General features: G+C 30.7%; 1 long non-coding RNA gene across 1 annotated transcript in view; it reads right to left on the bottom strand.

The window, feature by feature from the left end:
• Positions 1-1,916: 1,916 nt before the first annotated feature.
• LOC132950103 (uncharacterized) overlaps positions 1,917-17,768 on the bottom strand; it is a 28,389-nt gene continuing 12,537 nt past the window's right edge. The window contains exons 2-3 of the long non-coding RNA XR_009665181.1: positions 2,348-2,784; positions 1,917-2,253 (exon numbers count right to left, since the gene is read on the bottom strand). This is a non-coding gene — a long non-coding RNA (uncharacterized LOC132950103). The remainder of the gene's footprint in view (positions 2,254-2,347; positions 2,785-17,768) is intronic.

Here is a 17,768-nt window from a genome sequence, read left to right on the forward strand (position 1 = left end):
TGCAACGAGACTGACTTAATAGTTTAATGTTGATGTTCACTGAACCAGAAATAACATCTAGTGTTAACATTGACACGGTCATTGACGAATTCAAAAATATGGGAAATAGAAGACTTCATTTATAATTCTTCTTAAATTATAATATTAGCTATTACATAATTACACATTTATGTGGGTACATTAATTATGCACAATGTATTAATATAATATGTATATTATACAGTTTTTGTTTATTATTTTATTTTTGGGTAATGTGTTTTGTTTTTATACATAACTGTATTTATATCGTTTTAATTTTAACATTAAAAATATATGTCTAGAAATTAGCACATATATGTTGTGTGCATATTTAACTTGATTATATTTATACATATTATATATATTACACTTTTTTTACTACACAAAATTTACCTTTTACAATAACAATGTATGTTAGGTAATGTGTAAGAAAAATAAAAATAGGGGCACTGTCAAAGTATTGGGGCACTAATTCTACCAGGCTCGACCGGAAATTGAAGTCTGCGCACGCCTATGGACTTATGTAGACATGGCATGCATCACAGAATAGTAAATTATATATTATGTGGATGCTGGATTGTGGCTGTTGTGCTGGTGATCGATGTGAGGCGTGTTCTGATTTAGTAACAAGACCAAACGCAATGCGATTCAAATTTTTTTACGAAAAAAATACATAATACTGTAAGTATAATAATAACTAAATAGTTGTTGAGATTTGGGCCTTGGGGGAGGGGGGATAAAGCCTTACTTTGATAATAATGAATAAGCTTAAAACAAAATGTAGAATATTTTTGAGAGGCTATAGACATTTTTTTTTTTGGGGGGGGGGCTGAGCCCTGCTTGAGTGTTCTAATAATGTATATTCAATTTGGAACTATTTATATAATTTGTTATAACCAATTATATAAAAATTAAAAACTTACTGTTAAACAAAAAATAAATAAATATTTACTCAAGTAAAACCATTATCGAACTAAAATCCTGCGTACGCTACTGCTTATACAAAATATACGTCAAATATATTATTGAACTACTCTTCGTATTTTAAGCTTTCGTAGTTTAGATGAGCCGGTTCGATGCAAATTTTACTTAGCTACGTATATTGTATAATTCAGTAGTTTGAATATAGTAAGTATCGGCATGTTAGAAAACGATCTTACGGTGGTAACTTGAATAGCCAAAAATAAACATCAATCGATACATATTTATAGGTACCTATAGTAGACTATACAAATAAAGAGGTCCATTTCAATGAACCCTCACTTTCGAAATTTGAACTTCTGACCACGCCAAACGTTTGTACATCGTTTGTGCAGAAATGTGCACCAAGTCCAATCGTTTGTGCACAAAAACTGAAAGCTCTATCCCTAAAACAAAATGGGGGGGGGCCATTGAAACGAGACACCCTCTTTTTGGAAAATTGAAATTTTTAATGTGCCAAACGTTTGTGTATCGTTTGTGCAGAAATGTGCACCAGGTCCCGACGTTTGTGCACAAAAACTCCCAGCGCTATCCAAAAAATAAAGTGGGAGGGCCATTGAAACGTTACAACCACTTTTTGGAAAATTGAAATTTTTAAGGTGCCAAACGTTTGTGCATCGTTTGTGCAGAAATATGCACCAGGTTCCGACGTTTTTGCACAAAAACTCCCAGCGCTATCCAAAAAACAAAGTGAGGGGTATTAACACGAGAGTCCCCCTTTTTTGAAATTTTAAATATTTGTCATATTAATAAATGTTGTTTACGTACCTAATAGGTTTAATAGAATTTTACTATTGCCATGTAAACGTATGACAAATAAAATCTTCAAATATTTTTAATTTATCAAGAAAGCATTATCTTGTTCTAATGTTTTTGATTTCAAAATTGTATGAATAAATACAGTTTTTTCTTTATGCATTTCTTTACTTTATATTTTATATTATATTTTGCTGATGAAAATGTGTTTATGGACAGGTACCTTAACTCGACGTTGCTGTATGTCCGGTCCAATAATGTAAGTTATAAGTCATTGTGTATATTTTAATACAATAAAAGCATAGTAAAAAAATAATTAATAGACTATATTAATATAGTATCTACTTAATTAATTTAATATACCTAACCGTACCTATATACATATAAAAATATTATAATAATATTTTATTTATGTTTGAATTCATTAGAACAATGGCGTATCAGACGTCGCTCCCAAACCGGTCGACATCCATCTGCATAACTGTGAGTTGAAAACGTCTATATTTAAAAATTGTTATAGTATAATATTTATCTAATAAATTAATTTTCTTTAGCATTCCGCAAGAATGAGCGGTATAGTTTGAAAACTTACCAAAGTTACCTGGTGGATGTCGATACGTTGGTGAGCAGCCGTCGCACATAGGTCTGATGTACCTATGGAAAGTTATTATTGGATCGGTCATAATATTACGTTGAGAAGTTATCTGTCCATAAACTTATTTTCAGATTTGTTGGCCAATTCCGTTGCCATTTTTTAATCATTCTTTGTTTTTATTAAGGTTGAGGTGTAACAGCATTTTAGGGGCTATTGTAATTCCCACTTCCAGGACTTTATCATACATACAGCCGACAGCCCGATGACCTACATTTTGTGTATTCTGGTCTACTCTATGATGGCCGCGAAGTAACGATCACGTCACCGTTTATCAGATTGCCCAGTTTGAAAGAGTCTCCAACAATTTCATCGGATAGGTACGCCATAAACCGTGGCATAGCGCTGGGCCAGCATCATTTTGTCCGGATCAATATCTACAAAAATGACGTCCCAATTATTAGAAGCTGATAATATAGGTACTTAATATTTATTTTAATATAATATAATATTAAACTCATTATACCCAGTTATTACAATTAAGTAGAAATAATATTTTTCAAATAATATTACAGTGTCTTTGTCGAACAGTCAGCTGTACGAAGTTTCCGCTGTGCCACAAAACCGGCCGACGCTGAACATGGGGAGTCCTCAAGTCCACCCAGCATCGTATTGATGAATCAACAATACATCTTACATCTTACATCTATCATTGCAATCTTATAATTATTCACCTGAATGCATGTAATCCTGAATGTACAGTTAATTTATTACTACCCATCTACAAAGTCAACACTGTATTAAAAAAAGTATTTATTGTTAAAATAAAATTGAGTTCTATATTATAGATCCATTACGGATGGTGTTAAATTTGAATTCAATGATATAATATCATTGTATAAGAAAAACGATTCTGAGCGAAAACGGTCCGTCAGCCTATGATATTACCAAGTATATTTGATGATATTATAATGAATAAAGTAATTTATATATAACCTATTTACGTGGAACCTTGTTTTAAATTTTTAATCCTCAGCTACAAAAGTTGAACATTTTATAAAATTTTAACTACAAAATAATTATTAAATTATAAATTTGATAAATGTTGTCAAAATTTGAACTTTAAATGCTTATGAATAAAAATTGAGCCTATGTATTTTTAATATTTATAGAATTTTTTATATTTATTAGAACGATATATCAGCAGCCTTATATTAAATTTTCACGCTTTTTTACCCAACAAATAAAATTTTATTGATATTTATAAAAAAAAAAACTAAAATAATTGAAAACTGACTATGTCCGTAAACAGCTCAAAAAGAATCAAATTATTTTCAAAATTTTATCGTGTATAGAAAATGCTAATATAAACATTCAGTGAAATTTTCAAGTATCTACAGTCATACGTTTTTTAATTACAACAAAATAAGAAAATCGTTACATGAGAAATCGAGTGAATATCAAATTTTGTAAAAATATGAATTTCAAACGTTCATAAAAATTTAATTTGACTTTCTTGTAGACATTTTTTTTTTGATAAAGGTAGACAAACTTATAAGTAATCTTATATTACATTTTCAAATCTTAGATTTAAAAAGAAAAATTTTTATGAATTCTCAAACACTTTGTCTATTGGCACTGGCGGGAGAATGTATTAGAATGTCTATAAACTTGCGGACCAGTTTGTATAGTTAAATTTGGCATGCGAACTATAATTGAAATAGAAAACCAGAATAGGCGCATTGCAGATCACAAAGATTTCTGTAAAAGAACATACGATTTATAAATATACCGTATAGGTTTGCTGAGTACTTAATAATAATATATAAGTTCTTTGGATTTATCATAGTAAATAATATATTTTATGATATCTATGGCAATCGTCAACTGTCGAAATTCGTCGGCGACGGTTAACAATTGTAATAATTTCAGCAATACTATTGTATTATAAATATAATATATTGTATATTTTGATTTCAGTGAACAAAAAAATAATAGGCCACAAATATAAACGGACAGTTCGTTAAACCGGACAAGTTGTAACACAAACTCGCAAATTTCGTTTGATCATGTTATTTTCATAAAATATTTCGATACTTTCAAGTTTCAGCTCATCGGAGTAAGATGATTAGATAAAGATGGATGAGGATAGCTGTTTCTTCGGCGATGGCGGCACTCTAGCTACGTTTCACCGGAAGAGTAGATGTTTACGAGTAAGTTTGTTTTCATATTATTACCTACTATTTTACATTTACTTTTTAGACTTAAATTAAATATTTATTGCCACGGACAATCTGTTAACTACGTGACGTAGAAGCATTTATAAGTTTAATCCCAATAGCGCAATGTATAAAATACGCGAGACCGTCTTCGTTTCACCACGCCAAGTTTAATACGCACCTTTTTGCATGTTATACTATACGCCGGGTATCACCTTAGGTTTGCGCGAAGTATTTAAAACAATATAATGTTATTAATCTTTATATTTTATATTTTTATATACATAAATACATTATACACCTCATATATTTTATTGGCATACTTACACCTTTTTTAGTGTAGTTTATGCTTATACCCTAGATGGCTATAGATATAGGTATTAAATGTCTTGCAATTATATATTTTACTATAATTATTAATTTCATTATAATATAATATAACAATACACTCTAAATTAAATTAGTTGTTATCAAGACAGACAGTCTTAAAACAAACTCTTTTCTGGACGTTTTCAAAACGTATTATGCTTAAAAAAATTTCACAGTTGTCGTAGCAGTCAGTTGCTAGATCAACCCGTGTGACATCAAATAGGAATTATTCTTGTTTTTTTAAATAGTTTTTTCGAAAAATATATGTAACATGTATAGCTCATACAATTATGAATTTATAGTTAATGGAAATGCGGATGTTTATACTTCATAGATATTTTTTTAGTTAATAATCGTGTAAATAATTTGATTAAACAATAAGGTATACTTACCTACTCATCACTAGTATCAATTTTATTATATTACGTGTAAAATCACCAACACAAGGTGCAGACTGCGTTTAAAAAATTAAAAACATAAAATAATATTTTAGTAGAAGCTGGAAACTGTAGTTTATTTTAATTTATAATCCAATTAATGTAACCGAGAATGTAACTATTAAATTCATCATTGAATGATTATTCAGAGATCACTTTGGGATAAATGTAAATTAAATTAAAAATAATTTAAAAACATTTTGTGAAAGGAACAAGATTACTGCTAATATTTAAGTCTTAATTATTATTAACAAATAAATACAAATAATAGATTTTTTAATAGCTTTTTACTATTAACATTCAGTGTAAATATAGTTTCTGATCGACTTACTAATATGTACTTACTTACCAATAAACCTATATGTAATAAAATAATTATTCATATCAAATAATCCTAACAATTTAATGCAAGGATTCTCATAAATTGATCTTACAGCAGCCTTATAACACCAAAAATACATTTGTACATCATTTACAAAATTTTAGTTCCCTATTATGGTGTAGGTATTAATACAAACAATAAATTGCTATTCGAAAACACAATTTCGTATACCTATTATTATTTACTAAATACCTACAATTAAATTAAACTAAAAATAAACATATGATTACATACTGAGTGCCTATAATATAATATTATATATGAAAATTGAATCTTTATTACGAATACTTATCGTATACACAGACCACAAGAAAAAATAATTAAAAATATTTAAAAAAAAAAACACACATCATTGTAAAATTAATACAGTCATCGATCCGCTCAGAATCTAAAATTATAGACTTGGAGTTTTAGAAATATAGTTGCTAATATAGTATTTGATGAATTTACTGCATACGTTTATGGCTTTATGTTAACTCTAAAACCCAGTAATCACATTTTTATTTAATAATTTATAAAATACAATATGCTCTTATAAAAATATTCTTGTGCTTCTGATATATATTCACCACCTTAATCAATAATTAAATTGATAAACGAAAATAATAATTTAAATAATACCTATATCATATTATTATAATTCAAATTCAAAATTATAAACTATTTTGGTTTATTGTCATATCAAATTTCAATGAACAAATTGTTCCTTATCACAGAACTCTTTGATATAAAAAGTTGCATTATATTATATCCGTGGATTCATCATATTGACGTACCTAGTATGATATCTATCATTTATTTATTTAATCTATGGCAAATCTCAAAGTCGTTGCAGAAGACACAGTCGCTTAAAAATTCTAAAATTTCAATAAGCAAAGAAGATTTGAGCAAAAAACTTACTGCGTTTCGTATAATTTTATTTTTCATAAATCACAATATTCTAAGTTCTGGCTGTATTCTGGAGCGTTTCCTCATGGGCGTCGCAGTTCACACACGTCACGGATTCCGCCGAAGGAGTCGACAATTAAAGTAAGTTTGTTTTTATATTCTTTTGGGGCTTAAATTTACTTTTAAGACTTAAAACAAATATTTAATGTAACGAAAAATGTGCTATCCATGTGTTGTAGGCGCATATTTTAGTTCCGGACTAGAAATGTATAAAATACGCGAGATATAAACGCCGTCGTCGTTTTTCCAGTCCCTGTTTGTAGAATAGTTATAATTAATAGGTGCATACCTATACAGGGTACTTAATATAAATATATAAATATTTTGGTTTAATTTATAGAAATATATGTTATGACTTATAACTGATAATAGTCATAAGATACAAGTTTAATTAATAACTGGTAATTTTTTTTCCAAATACAACGGTATAAGTTATAGGTAACTATTAATTTAGTGTCACATACTTAACTTCTATTGTTCACCTAATATCTATATTCTATATCATAGGGATTATAGATGTATAACCATGTACACATAAAAGTATATTCACGGAATGGTCAACTGCCTATCCTGACGTGTGCGCACTTATGAATAATATACCTACTCATATACTCGTATAGGTATATAAATATACCTACATAAATAGTGTAATACTACATACACGAATGTGTTACCTATTGTGTCCCTAAAAGTTTAACAGTTATTATTATATTTATTTATTTTTTAAATATAGGTAGGTACATTACAAGACTAATTAAAATCTCATTTTTTTTTTATTTTTTTGAACACAATGTTTTAAAAATTATTAATTAATATATAATTTATTGGTATAGTACTAAATAAATTAATGAAATAAAACAAACACAACTACTATAATTATTAGTAATAATAATATATCCACGTATAAATTATTAAAATACAAAACTAACAAACGAAAAACGATTCTGAGCAAAGATATCGTTAACTAATAAATAATATTGAGATTAAAGTAATTTATTTTTTCGGTAGAAAATCGGTATAAATATAAATTATAAATATTTTTTTATTTTCATACCATGACGCGTGTGTGAAAAATTGTTTATATTAAGTGTTTAAGATGTTAGATTTCGGTTCGGCTGATTGTCCACCCCCTCACTCATCCGCATCAATGCATCAGAAATTATTATTTATAATATTTAAATATAAACTGCATTTTCTGAATTTTCTAAAACACTGCTTTCCAAACAAAGAATTCGTTTCATATATTATCAACGAATTGAAAAATGAAATTAGAACATTTATATGGGATAAAGTCAATTTTATAAAAACTTATTAGAAAAAAATTAAATACAATTAAATAAAGGTAATTTTTTTTCTTATATTTCTATTTTTTTACGTACCCATTATGTTCGATACTATAACTTCAGTCTTCAGTTATAGAAAACAACACTTGCCAATATGGAATTACTGTCGAATTTTTTTATTTTAAAATATTAAATAGCATCTGATCGACTGATGTGCTATAATGAAACTCAAAATATAACGAATACACTACCTATTCACTTATCTAAATTCTATTTTATATTCGTTTAAATTGGACTTTTAATTTTTCTGGCCATTTTATTAAGCTTTGTAATATAAGTGCATTAAACCGTATTATAAGGCATTTTTCTTATTTTTAATGCATTTAAATCCACGTCCTATTTATAACTTAACGTTATTTTGTATATACCAATCGATTAGTGTACACAATAAAAAATATAATATATTATTGATGGGTTAATAGGTTGATAACTATTATGTAGGTAGGTACAGTTTTGTACGTTCAATGTATCGTTCCTAATTCATAAAGTAGCTAAATGAGTCAAATGATTTTGTCAAAGGGTGGGGGGGGGGAGGATATGGCTGATTTTTTAACATGCACTATTTCAAGGGCTCTTAACCTAAGGGGCGCGCACCACTCTAAGGAGAAGTGACACAATTTCGTAAGGGGGGGGGCGTGAAAATGTTTAAAAAAAAACACGAATTTATTTAGTTATTTTGTTATTTAGGTAAAACATATTATTAATTAATAGGTATTTCTTAAATTTTTATATTATTTTATTTGAAACATTATTTTTAAATATTGGGATCAATAAAACTATTTTTATATAATTACTATTTTATATCAATTAGAATTGTTTATAAACCAAGTAATAATTAAATGGTTACCAAGTAAAAAAACCGTTATCAATATTATAAATTTGAATTCAATTTACCGCATTTGCGTCTAGTAGAAACAAATAAATGTTTTTTTGAAGATAATGTAAAAATATCCATCATCTATCGGTTAGGACCATATATATATTTTCTATGATTAGGACGGTGAGGTTATAATTATAAATAATCTATGGCAAATGACAATTGTCTGAGACGAACGCTATTCCAATACGTACTCACATATTTCGTTCCATTCTGGTTATTAAACTAGGTGCCTATTTTTATAAATGTCATTAATCTCAATACTTCCAGACTGAACTTTTGGATCGGAGATATGAAGACGCGCGCTGCATTTTCCTTGGCGGAGATGCACAGCTCTGACACTAGACAATATTATACACTCGAAGGGAACGCGTTTCGCCGGAAGAATAAATAATTACGTAAGTTTTGTCCTACTACTCTGTTGATGCGGTAGACCTAATGTAAATATTTATTGTCAGACAAACTTATATACCCGCTAGACGTAGAGTAGTTTTTAAATTCCAGTTGTTATAGGTGTACAAAAATTAGGATATTATGAAAAATACCTTAAATTATAATACTTTGCCTACAACTGTTAATTTATTGTTATAGTAGAATAATTTTTAAAATTTTAAATCAATGATTAGGTAATGCTTTTATAAGTAGGAAGGTAGGTTTTTATACCTACCTAACAAAATAAGAAAATACATAATGATTAATGTTATTTAATATGATTTGTAAGTACATAGCAGATTATACCTATCACTTGGTGACGATTATTTTTGTTTTATACGTTATTCGTAATTCAGTTCCGTCACGATAGTTTTGGTTTTCGTTATATGTGAAACATACATTTTCTATGCATACGGGATATGAGCATTAAATATTTGTGTTTTAAGAGAACACTTCAAACGTACGTTTTATTTTGGGGGTTTTACGGGATATACCTATAGGAAATTTTCTTCAAATTTTCACATTTCACTATTTGATATTGTGATATTATTTGTACCTAGGTTAAGTTTCTGTTTTAGAATCGATCGATATGTTACCTAGGTATATCACATTCTTTAATTTAAATTCTGGTAGTCGAGTATTGGACAAGTACCTACGTAACTTATAATTCGTATCGTAATTTAATTACTAAAGAAATATAATTTCCCAAACAGTGTCTAGGGCCACCGGCAGCAGAATGCATTATAGAATGTCTATAAACTTGTGGTCTAGTATATGGTTAAAATTGGCATGCGACCAACAACTGGGGGCTTGTTCTGGAAAATTTAAATGATCTAATAAGGTTCATCTCATTATTTGAATTAAATTAATTTTAAAGCGATTGTTGTGTTAATCAATTTTTTAATTTATTTCATTCAACACACTCGTCTCAGTTTTCTAGTACGTTTAGATTTCTCACAAAATTCATATCGATCATCTCACAGCTTTCATATTCAAAACCAAAAAAATATGTATTTTTATCTTATTTCAATCTTTTTCATCGAACACCAGAATATATTATAGATCATAAAGATACTAATATTGTATACTAGATAAGTTTCAATTAGCAAGATGTAGACGGATGAAGATAGCTGTTTCTTCGACGACAGCGTGTGCTGCAGTACAGCTAGGTTTCACTGGAAGAGTCGATGTTTATGCGTAACTTACGTTTTTATATTATTTTGGTCTTATATTTACTTTTTAGACTTTAATTAAATATTTATTGTCGCGGAAAATCTGTTAATTAAGTAACGTAGAAGCATATACGTTTACTACTGCCTACCAAAGGCGCAATGTATAATAATAATAAATTATACGCCAGTCCGAACAATCCAAACGCTTTCTTACTCGTAGTCGAGTTCTAGTTGATAACTGACTTGTGAATAAATGTAATTTTTGTTAGGTATAAAAATAAAACTAATAAATCCTTGAATACAACATTTAAAATTACAAACTCTGTGTAATAAAAATTAATATTAGGTATTTATTGGTAGGTTTATATAATATCTGTAGACTGTAACGCATAGGTCATTAGAATATTGTAGAACATTTTACTGCATAAGATGCGTGTTATTTCAGAAATGGCATTCGTCAGTGAACATTTTCAAACTGGGAATAATATATCATAAGCCGATTGAAATGTGTGAACGTTTCAGTGTTTCGAAGACTAAGTTTCGTAGCAGATTTTGATTCCGTCACGGGGTATGTATTTTCTTATTTCTCAGTAGGTTTTTTTTTATTATAGTTAATTGATCAGGGGACGTATTGCCCGAAAATTTTCAATATTTGTATTGTAACTATACTGGTATAACACTATTCAGACTATCAATAAAGTCGTGTTCAAAATTAGAAAATTGGTGAGGTATGATATTTTTTTAAGCAATTCTTTCGAGTAGGGAATTCGCTCAATGATATTTAAATATTTTCACCGATAATCAAGTACGATGACTTGTAGGTAACTAGAGACTGAGTGAATAGGAATTAGGAAGTGTGTGATATGGTGAAGATAAGGAAATGGGTCAACAGGATTTCAGAATGTTTGGTGTATGAAAGGGAAAGATGAAAAAGAAATGTAAGGTTAGGGTAGGTAAGTGGAGTGAGAGTAGCAGATATGAGAATAATAAGTAAGGTGTTAAGGTACAAAAGAGGATAGAATAAGAAATTAATTAATTAAGGGTAGTGTACATATTGTAGTGAAAACAAGAGAGAATAGGTTTAGGTGGTTCGGTCACTGTATGATAAGAGATAGTGAGAGTGGCTATAGAAGTTAATTTAGGGGAGAAATGATGGACGAGAAGACTGAAGAAGAGGTGGATAGACAGAATACCGATCATATGGAGGTGTGGAATGAGAGTGGCTGAACCTGTATATAGATGTGAGAGACGGGGGAAGAAAAAGTGTAAAGGTAGAATAGTTATGTTAACAATGCCGAATACGTAGGAAAATATCTTGAATTGCAAAGGCCCTATTGACTCTTTGGCTTCAACTAACCATAGGTTTACCTAACTAACCATATTATGACTCATTAGGACACTTTGAATAAAAAGATCCTGAGTTGCAGGTTGCCGAACTTAAGTGTTTGATTATCAAGTTGATTCTTTGATTGTTGACACCTTAATCCATGCTATGGATGAAGCCCATAGATAATAAAGATATGGATATTCCACGCCTATGTTAAATAGATTTGAGGCCGCGTTCCCGGACGGGAAGGCAATTGAGGCTTCTTTATATTGATAGTCGATAGTCGATACTCGATATAAGTATACTTTATTTGGCCTCAATTTATTGTTCCCCTCGAAGACCGCTGATAAGACCATTATGTCCTATCCGTTGACTGCAAAAACCGCACACTTTTGATAAAATACAGGTCAAAACCGCACAATTTTAGAAATTGTCGTATCCAAAAACCACACAGTTATGATTTTGACCCCAAAAAGGTCGATAAACAAAAACGCATGAGTATATGTACAATTAATAATTTGTTCTATTTTTTTTAAAATTTTATTTAAACATTTTAAATATCAATTTTAAAAAAATGACAACTTAAAAATATATAAATTCAATATATTAAAATCTTAATTTAAAAAATATGTAAAACAAAAAATGTATAGGTATATTAAAAAATTTTAAATATTAATTTAAAAAAAAATTAAAACTTTCAAAGTTTGATTGGTTGAAACCGACTGCCGACGTTTTTTTAAAAACTTTATACGATCTCCGTCACGCAAAAATTCTTCCCAAAATTGAAACAATAGTACATATAGTACATATCATATAATCTTATCTTTTCACTATTTTCACTAAAAATAGTGTGCGGTTTTAACCCACTATAAATGTACGGTAATTTGTTATACAATGACCGTTAAGCTGTGCGGTTTTTGGCTATCGACCTTTTTAGGGCTAAAATCAAAAGTGTGCGGTTTTTGGGTGCAACCGTCCTATCCATATCTTTATTATCTATGATGGAGCCATACCCAGCTCACTCGTGTAAACTTGTTGCCGGTTGGGATGTCAGCGCACTATTTGTTTTCCATCTTTGACCCACGCGTAGCATACCAAATGTACGATTAAGAAAACCCTAAAATGATTGGGTCAGAGAGAGAAATAAATGGTGCGCTAAAAATCTGACATCCTACTAGTGTTATCAAGTTGAAGAAGTAGTTGATTGTTGACAATTTGACATTTAACATTAACTCTGGTAGGTATTATGATTGGAAGTAAAAGTAATTAGCAGGGCTATGAATTTAATGCAATGAAAAAGTGTTAAATATTTGCCTGCATGTATGCACTAAAAACAGTCAAATATATGCACTGAAATATTCAAAAATATGCACTTCAAATTCAAAAAAATACTGAATGAAAGCGTTTTTATTAAAATTTTTTTAAATTAATAAATTATAATTTAAATTGGTTTACAAAAAAAATTCTTTATTTACATACTTGGTAGGTAGGTATGTAGGTAGATAACGGATGAACCAAAAATATAAAAACATTTTAAGAAAATAAGCATAAATACTAAGAAATCATGAAAACATGCAATTATATTAACTAACCAAAAAAAAAACAAAAAAAATAAAAATATTGGTAACGGTGTTGTAATAATAGAGATCTCCCAAAAAAAATACGTATTAATAGTTCAAACAAATCATAAAAGCCAAACATGAAACAAAACTATGAACTATGGACCGTGACATAATATAGGTATTTCTATATTTTTAGCTCCATCATTTCTGTTAAAATATTAGGAAAATGTATTAAGTACCGTAAAAGTGCTAAATTTGAGCTATTACTTAAAATATTATATTCATAACAAATTATCATAGAAGGTTAGGTACTGTTATTCCACATACTTATTATACTTATTATACTTTTAGTTTAATTTAACTACAACATTCTAGTAGAGTCTGATAAAATTTGGTTCCACGACTTTGATCATACAAACTTTAAATACTAAATTATAGGTCTGAAATTTAGTTTATATAAATGTAAATAATCCAAAACATATATTGCTTCAAAATATAAAAATAAAGTGTTTTGTATTGTAGTAGGTGGGTAACTTTCAAAAAAAAAAAACTAAAAAAAATCAAACTTGAAATCTATGTATAATATACGTGTTCAAATGTTTACTATAGTACATTATAAAAAATTAACTTAAGTTCAATATAATACATTATAACAGGTGTTCAAATAAACATTTCATACCAAAAATTTTGTTAATTCACACAGTCTCTCTTCAATGTTTAGTAAATTGGAAGACTTGATTAAGTATTTAATCATTTATCTAAAAGAGATGTGTGGGGTCGCCACATTACTATATTGAGGGGCTATGGTGCAAGTGTCGTCCATAAATATTATAACATATATCATATTAGAAATACAAACTTAATATTTCACTAACAGTAAATATTATAAAAAATATTACCTAAATGTACTATACTCATATTATATTATGATTGTATTAGTTACAAACTCTTGAATTAAGAGTTATGTTTGAGGATTTAATTAATTTCCTAAAAGGAAATGCCTCAAGGTTGCCTAAGTAAGTTGAGGGACCTGTAATGAAACGCAATTGGTTGGTAATAAATTGTATTTATTTATTGAAATATCATGTTTTGAACCAATATGCTCATCATCTTAGTTTTGTATAATTCAAATGTTTTGTATAACAATATTTTAATTATACTCATCAGAGTGTACAATAAAAATATTTAATGGAACCCCATAAAGGGGTGGGAATGCGAACATATAACTCACAGTTTTGTTCGGTAGCTGTTGAAGTAGTATGCTCTGCTCTCGATGGCGGCGTACTTTCAATAACAACGGCTCGTACAATGGCACGGTAACACTTTATAGTGACTTACCGGCGTGGACGGTGAATGGGGTGTAGATGAGGACGGCGGTTAGGTTGGCTTGGCGTTCTCGACTCGCTCAATTGAGTATAACGATCGGACGGCGGTGGCGGTGGCTCGGCGTTCTCGACTTACTCAGTGGAGTATAAAGTATAATGATCGGACGGCGGCGGCGATGGCTCGGCGTTCTCGACTTACTCAGAGGCGTATAACGATCGGACGGCGGCGGCGATGCTTCAGCGTTCTAGACTCGGCTGACGGATTGACTACTGCGGTGCCTGGTATTGGTCGTCTCCCAAAGTGTACGTAGAGCAACGAGCGACTACAGCACACTTTTACACAGCGCACGGTCGTTCGGAGCGGAAAGGGAAAGCCAGGACAGACTATTGAGCATCCGTGTATAACGATGTTTTACTATCGTCCGGCTCACTAATATACCGCACTCAGCGGGGAAATTGTTGTTATGGGCGTGTTTCTGGCTGGTACTTATCATAGTCATGACTTTCACGGGATGCATAAAACTCATTAGAGTGTACAATACAAATATTTAATGGGGTTACATAAAGGGGTGGGAATGCGAACATATAACTCACAGTTTTGTTCGGTAGCTGGTGAAGTATGCTCTGCTCTCGATGGCGGCGTACTTTCAATAACAACGGCTCGTACAATGGCACGGTAACACTTTATAGTGACTTACCGGCGTGGACGGTGAATGGGGTGTAGATGAGGACGGCGGTTAGGTTGGCTTGGCGTTCTCGACTCGCTCAATTGAGTATAACGATCGGACGGCGGTGGCGGTGGCTCGGCGTTCTAGACTCGGCTGATGGATTGACTACTGCGGTGCCTGGTATTGGTCGTCTCACAGAGTGTACGTAGGGCAACGAGCGACAACAGCACACTTTTTCAGAGCGCACGGTCGTTCGGAGCGGAACGGGAAAGCCGGGATTGAGCACTATCAAAGATAGATACAAAGACTATTGAGCATCCGTGAATAACGATGTTTTACTATCGACCGGCTCTCTGATATACCGCACTCAGCGGGGAAACAATTTTGGGCGTGTTTCTGGCTGGTACTTATCATAGTCATGACTTTCACGGGATGCGTAAAACATGTAATAGGTTTTTGAAGATTGCCATGTTTTTTTTTTAGCTTAAAACCCATTGAAATCTATTATCGATAGTTCGGAACATGCTGATTTCAATGATGTCTTCAAAAGGGTTTTAAGTTGAGGGGTTCGGTACGAACATGAGTTTATTAACTCGGGTGGCGTGCCGTCGCAAAGCAAGTTTGCTTCTTCACGCGCTCTAGGTTGCGTCGTGAACGGGATGTTCCTGCGTTCAGCGGGCGTAATGTGTTATTGATGCGCAAGAGCGCGTCGCGGTACTCGGTACGCGAGAATAAATGGTTAGTGACGAGAGTGCGCCGGTTTTGTCTCGTTACAGACCGTAGTTAAAGTGCCGTCCACCAATAAAGTAGATAGAGACTCGTTGATCGCTTTTATGTGCTTAAAATTGTTTACACGAGTGAGCTGGGTATGGCTCCATCATAGATAATAAAGATATAACATAATGGATAGGACATACTAGTCTTATCAGCGGTCTGATCTTCGAGGGGAACAATTGAGGCCAACTCGAGTATCGACTATCAATATAAAGGAGCCTCAATTTCCTTCCCCTCCGGGAACGCGGCCTCAAATGTATTTAACATAGGCGTGGCCTATCCATATCTTCATTATCTATGGGCTCCGTCCATAGCGTGGATTAAGGTGTCAACGATCAAAGGATCAACTTGATAATCAAACACTTAAGTTCGGCAACCTGCAACTCAGGATTTTTTTATTCAAAGTGTCCTAATAAGTCATAAGAAGGTTAGTTAGGTAAACCTATGGTTAGTTGAAGCTATGGTAATGATAGACGACTACCATCACCGGTCGTGAGCTTTGCGATGATCTTTTCCTACTAACTATCAAGGTATTCGATATTGTAAACATAACAATGAACGAAAATATTTAAATATTATTAATTTGGTTAGGTTAGGTTAGGTTAGGATAGGGCAGGAAATTAGATGTTAACTAATTATCATAGTTTTTAACACGGTCTTAAAGACTGTCAGCAAGAGTTGTACCAGTATAGTTATTAAAAATTTAAGTACAGCCAACATTAAATAATGATTTTTTTACCACAACAAATTATAAAATGTATTTTAAAATATAACAAAATATTATTTTATTAGGGTTTTATAAGGTTTTCAATACTTATGAGTTTTTGTAAATAGAAAATGTATAAAATCAATAGTTTTAATTTAATATATGGTTTTGTGTTTTAATATCCTATTGTCAAAGAATTCTCAGGGTTTCCTTTCCACATTTTTTTACATTGTACTAAATCTAACTTTTTTCCGCAGATATTTACAAAGACTAAAACAGATATCTGACTATGTTTTTATTTGCATTTAGACTTTATAATTTAATATTGACTGTAGACCCACCAAACACAATATTATTTTAAATTAAACATTTTATGTCCTTTATAAATTACAATCTCATAGTAGAGTCCGTGCAGGACCTTTTATCATTTAAATTCTTTGCATCCTTTATAATTTACATTCATTTTTATACATTTTCTAATACATATATTACCGTGATACACCTCTGATCATAATAACTGTTCGCATTATTATAATGTAAACAACACCTAGTTTTTGGATTGTAGTTCATATGTATTGCAGTATTTAGCTTCCAGCGTATTCTTTTGTTTAGTGTTATTTCACCCGGATTTCTCAAACAATTTTTTTTTAACTTCTTTGAACTCTAGTAGATTTTTTTGTATAAAAATTTTTCAAGATTATCCGGCTATACCAGGGAGTACACTGAGTACCTGTGTATATAATATATAATTTGAAAAGAGACTGGCTAGGTTCTCCCACGTTTCTCATTCAATTAATTTTTTTATATATTTAACTTTTTTTGATTCTTTTATATATATCTTTTTTTAAAACATTAACAACTTGGTGCAATATGATTTTTT

Source organism: Metopolophium dirhodum, chromosome 8 (assembly GCF_019925205.1).
Source record: "Metopolophium dirhodum isolate CAU chromosome 8, ASM1992520v1, whole genome shotgun sequence".
Taxonomy (NCBI): Eukaryota; Metazoa; Arthropoda; class Insecta; order Hemiptera; family Aphididae; genus Metopolophium; species Metopolophium dirhodum.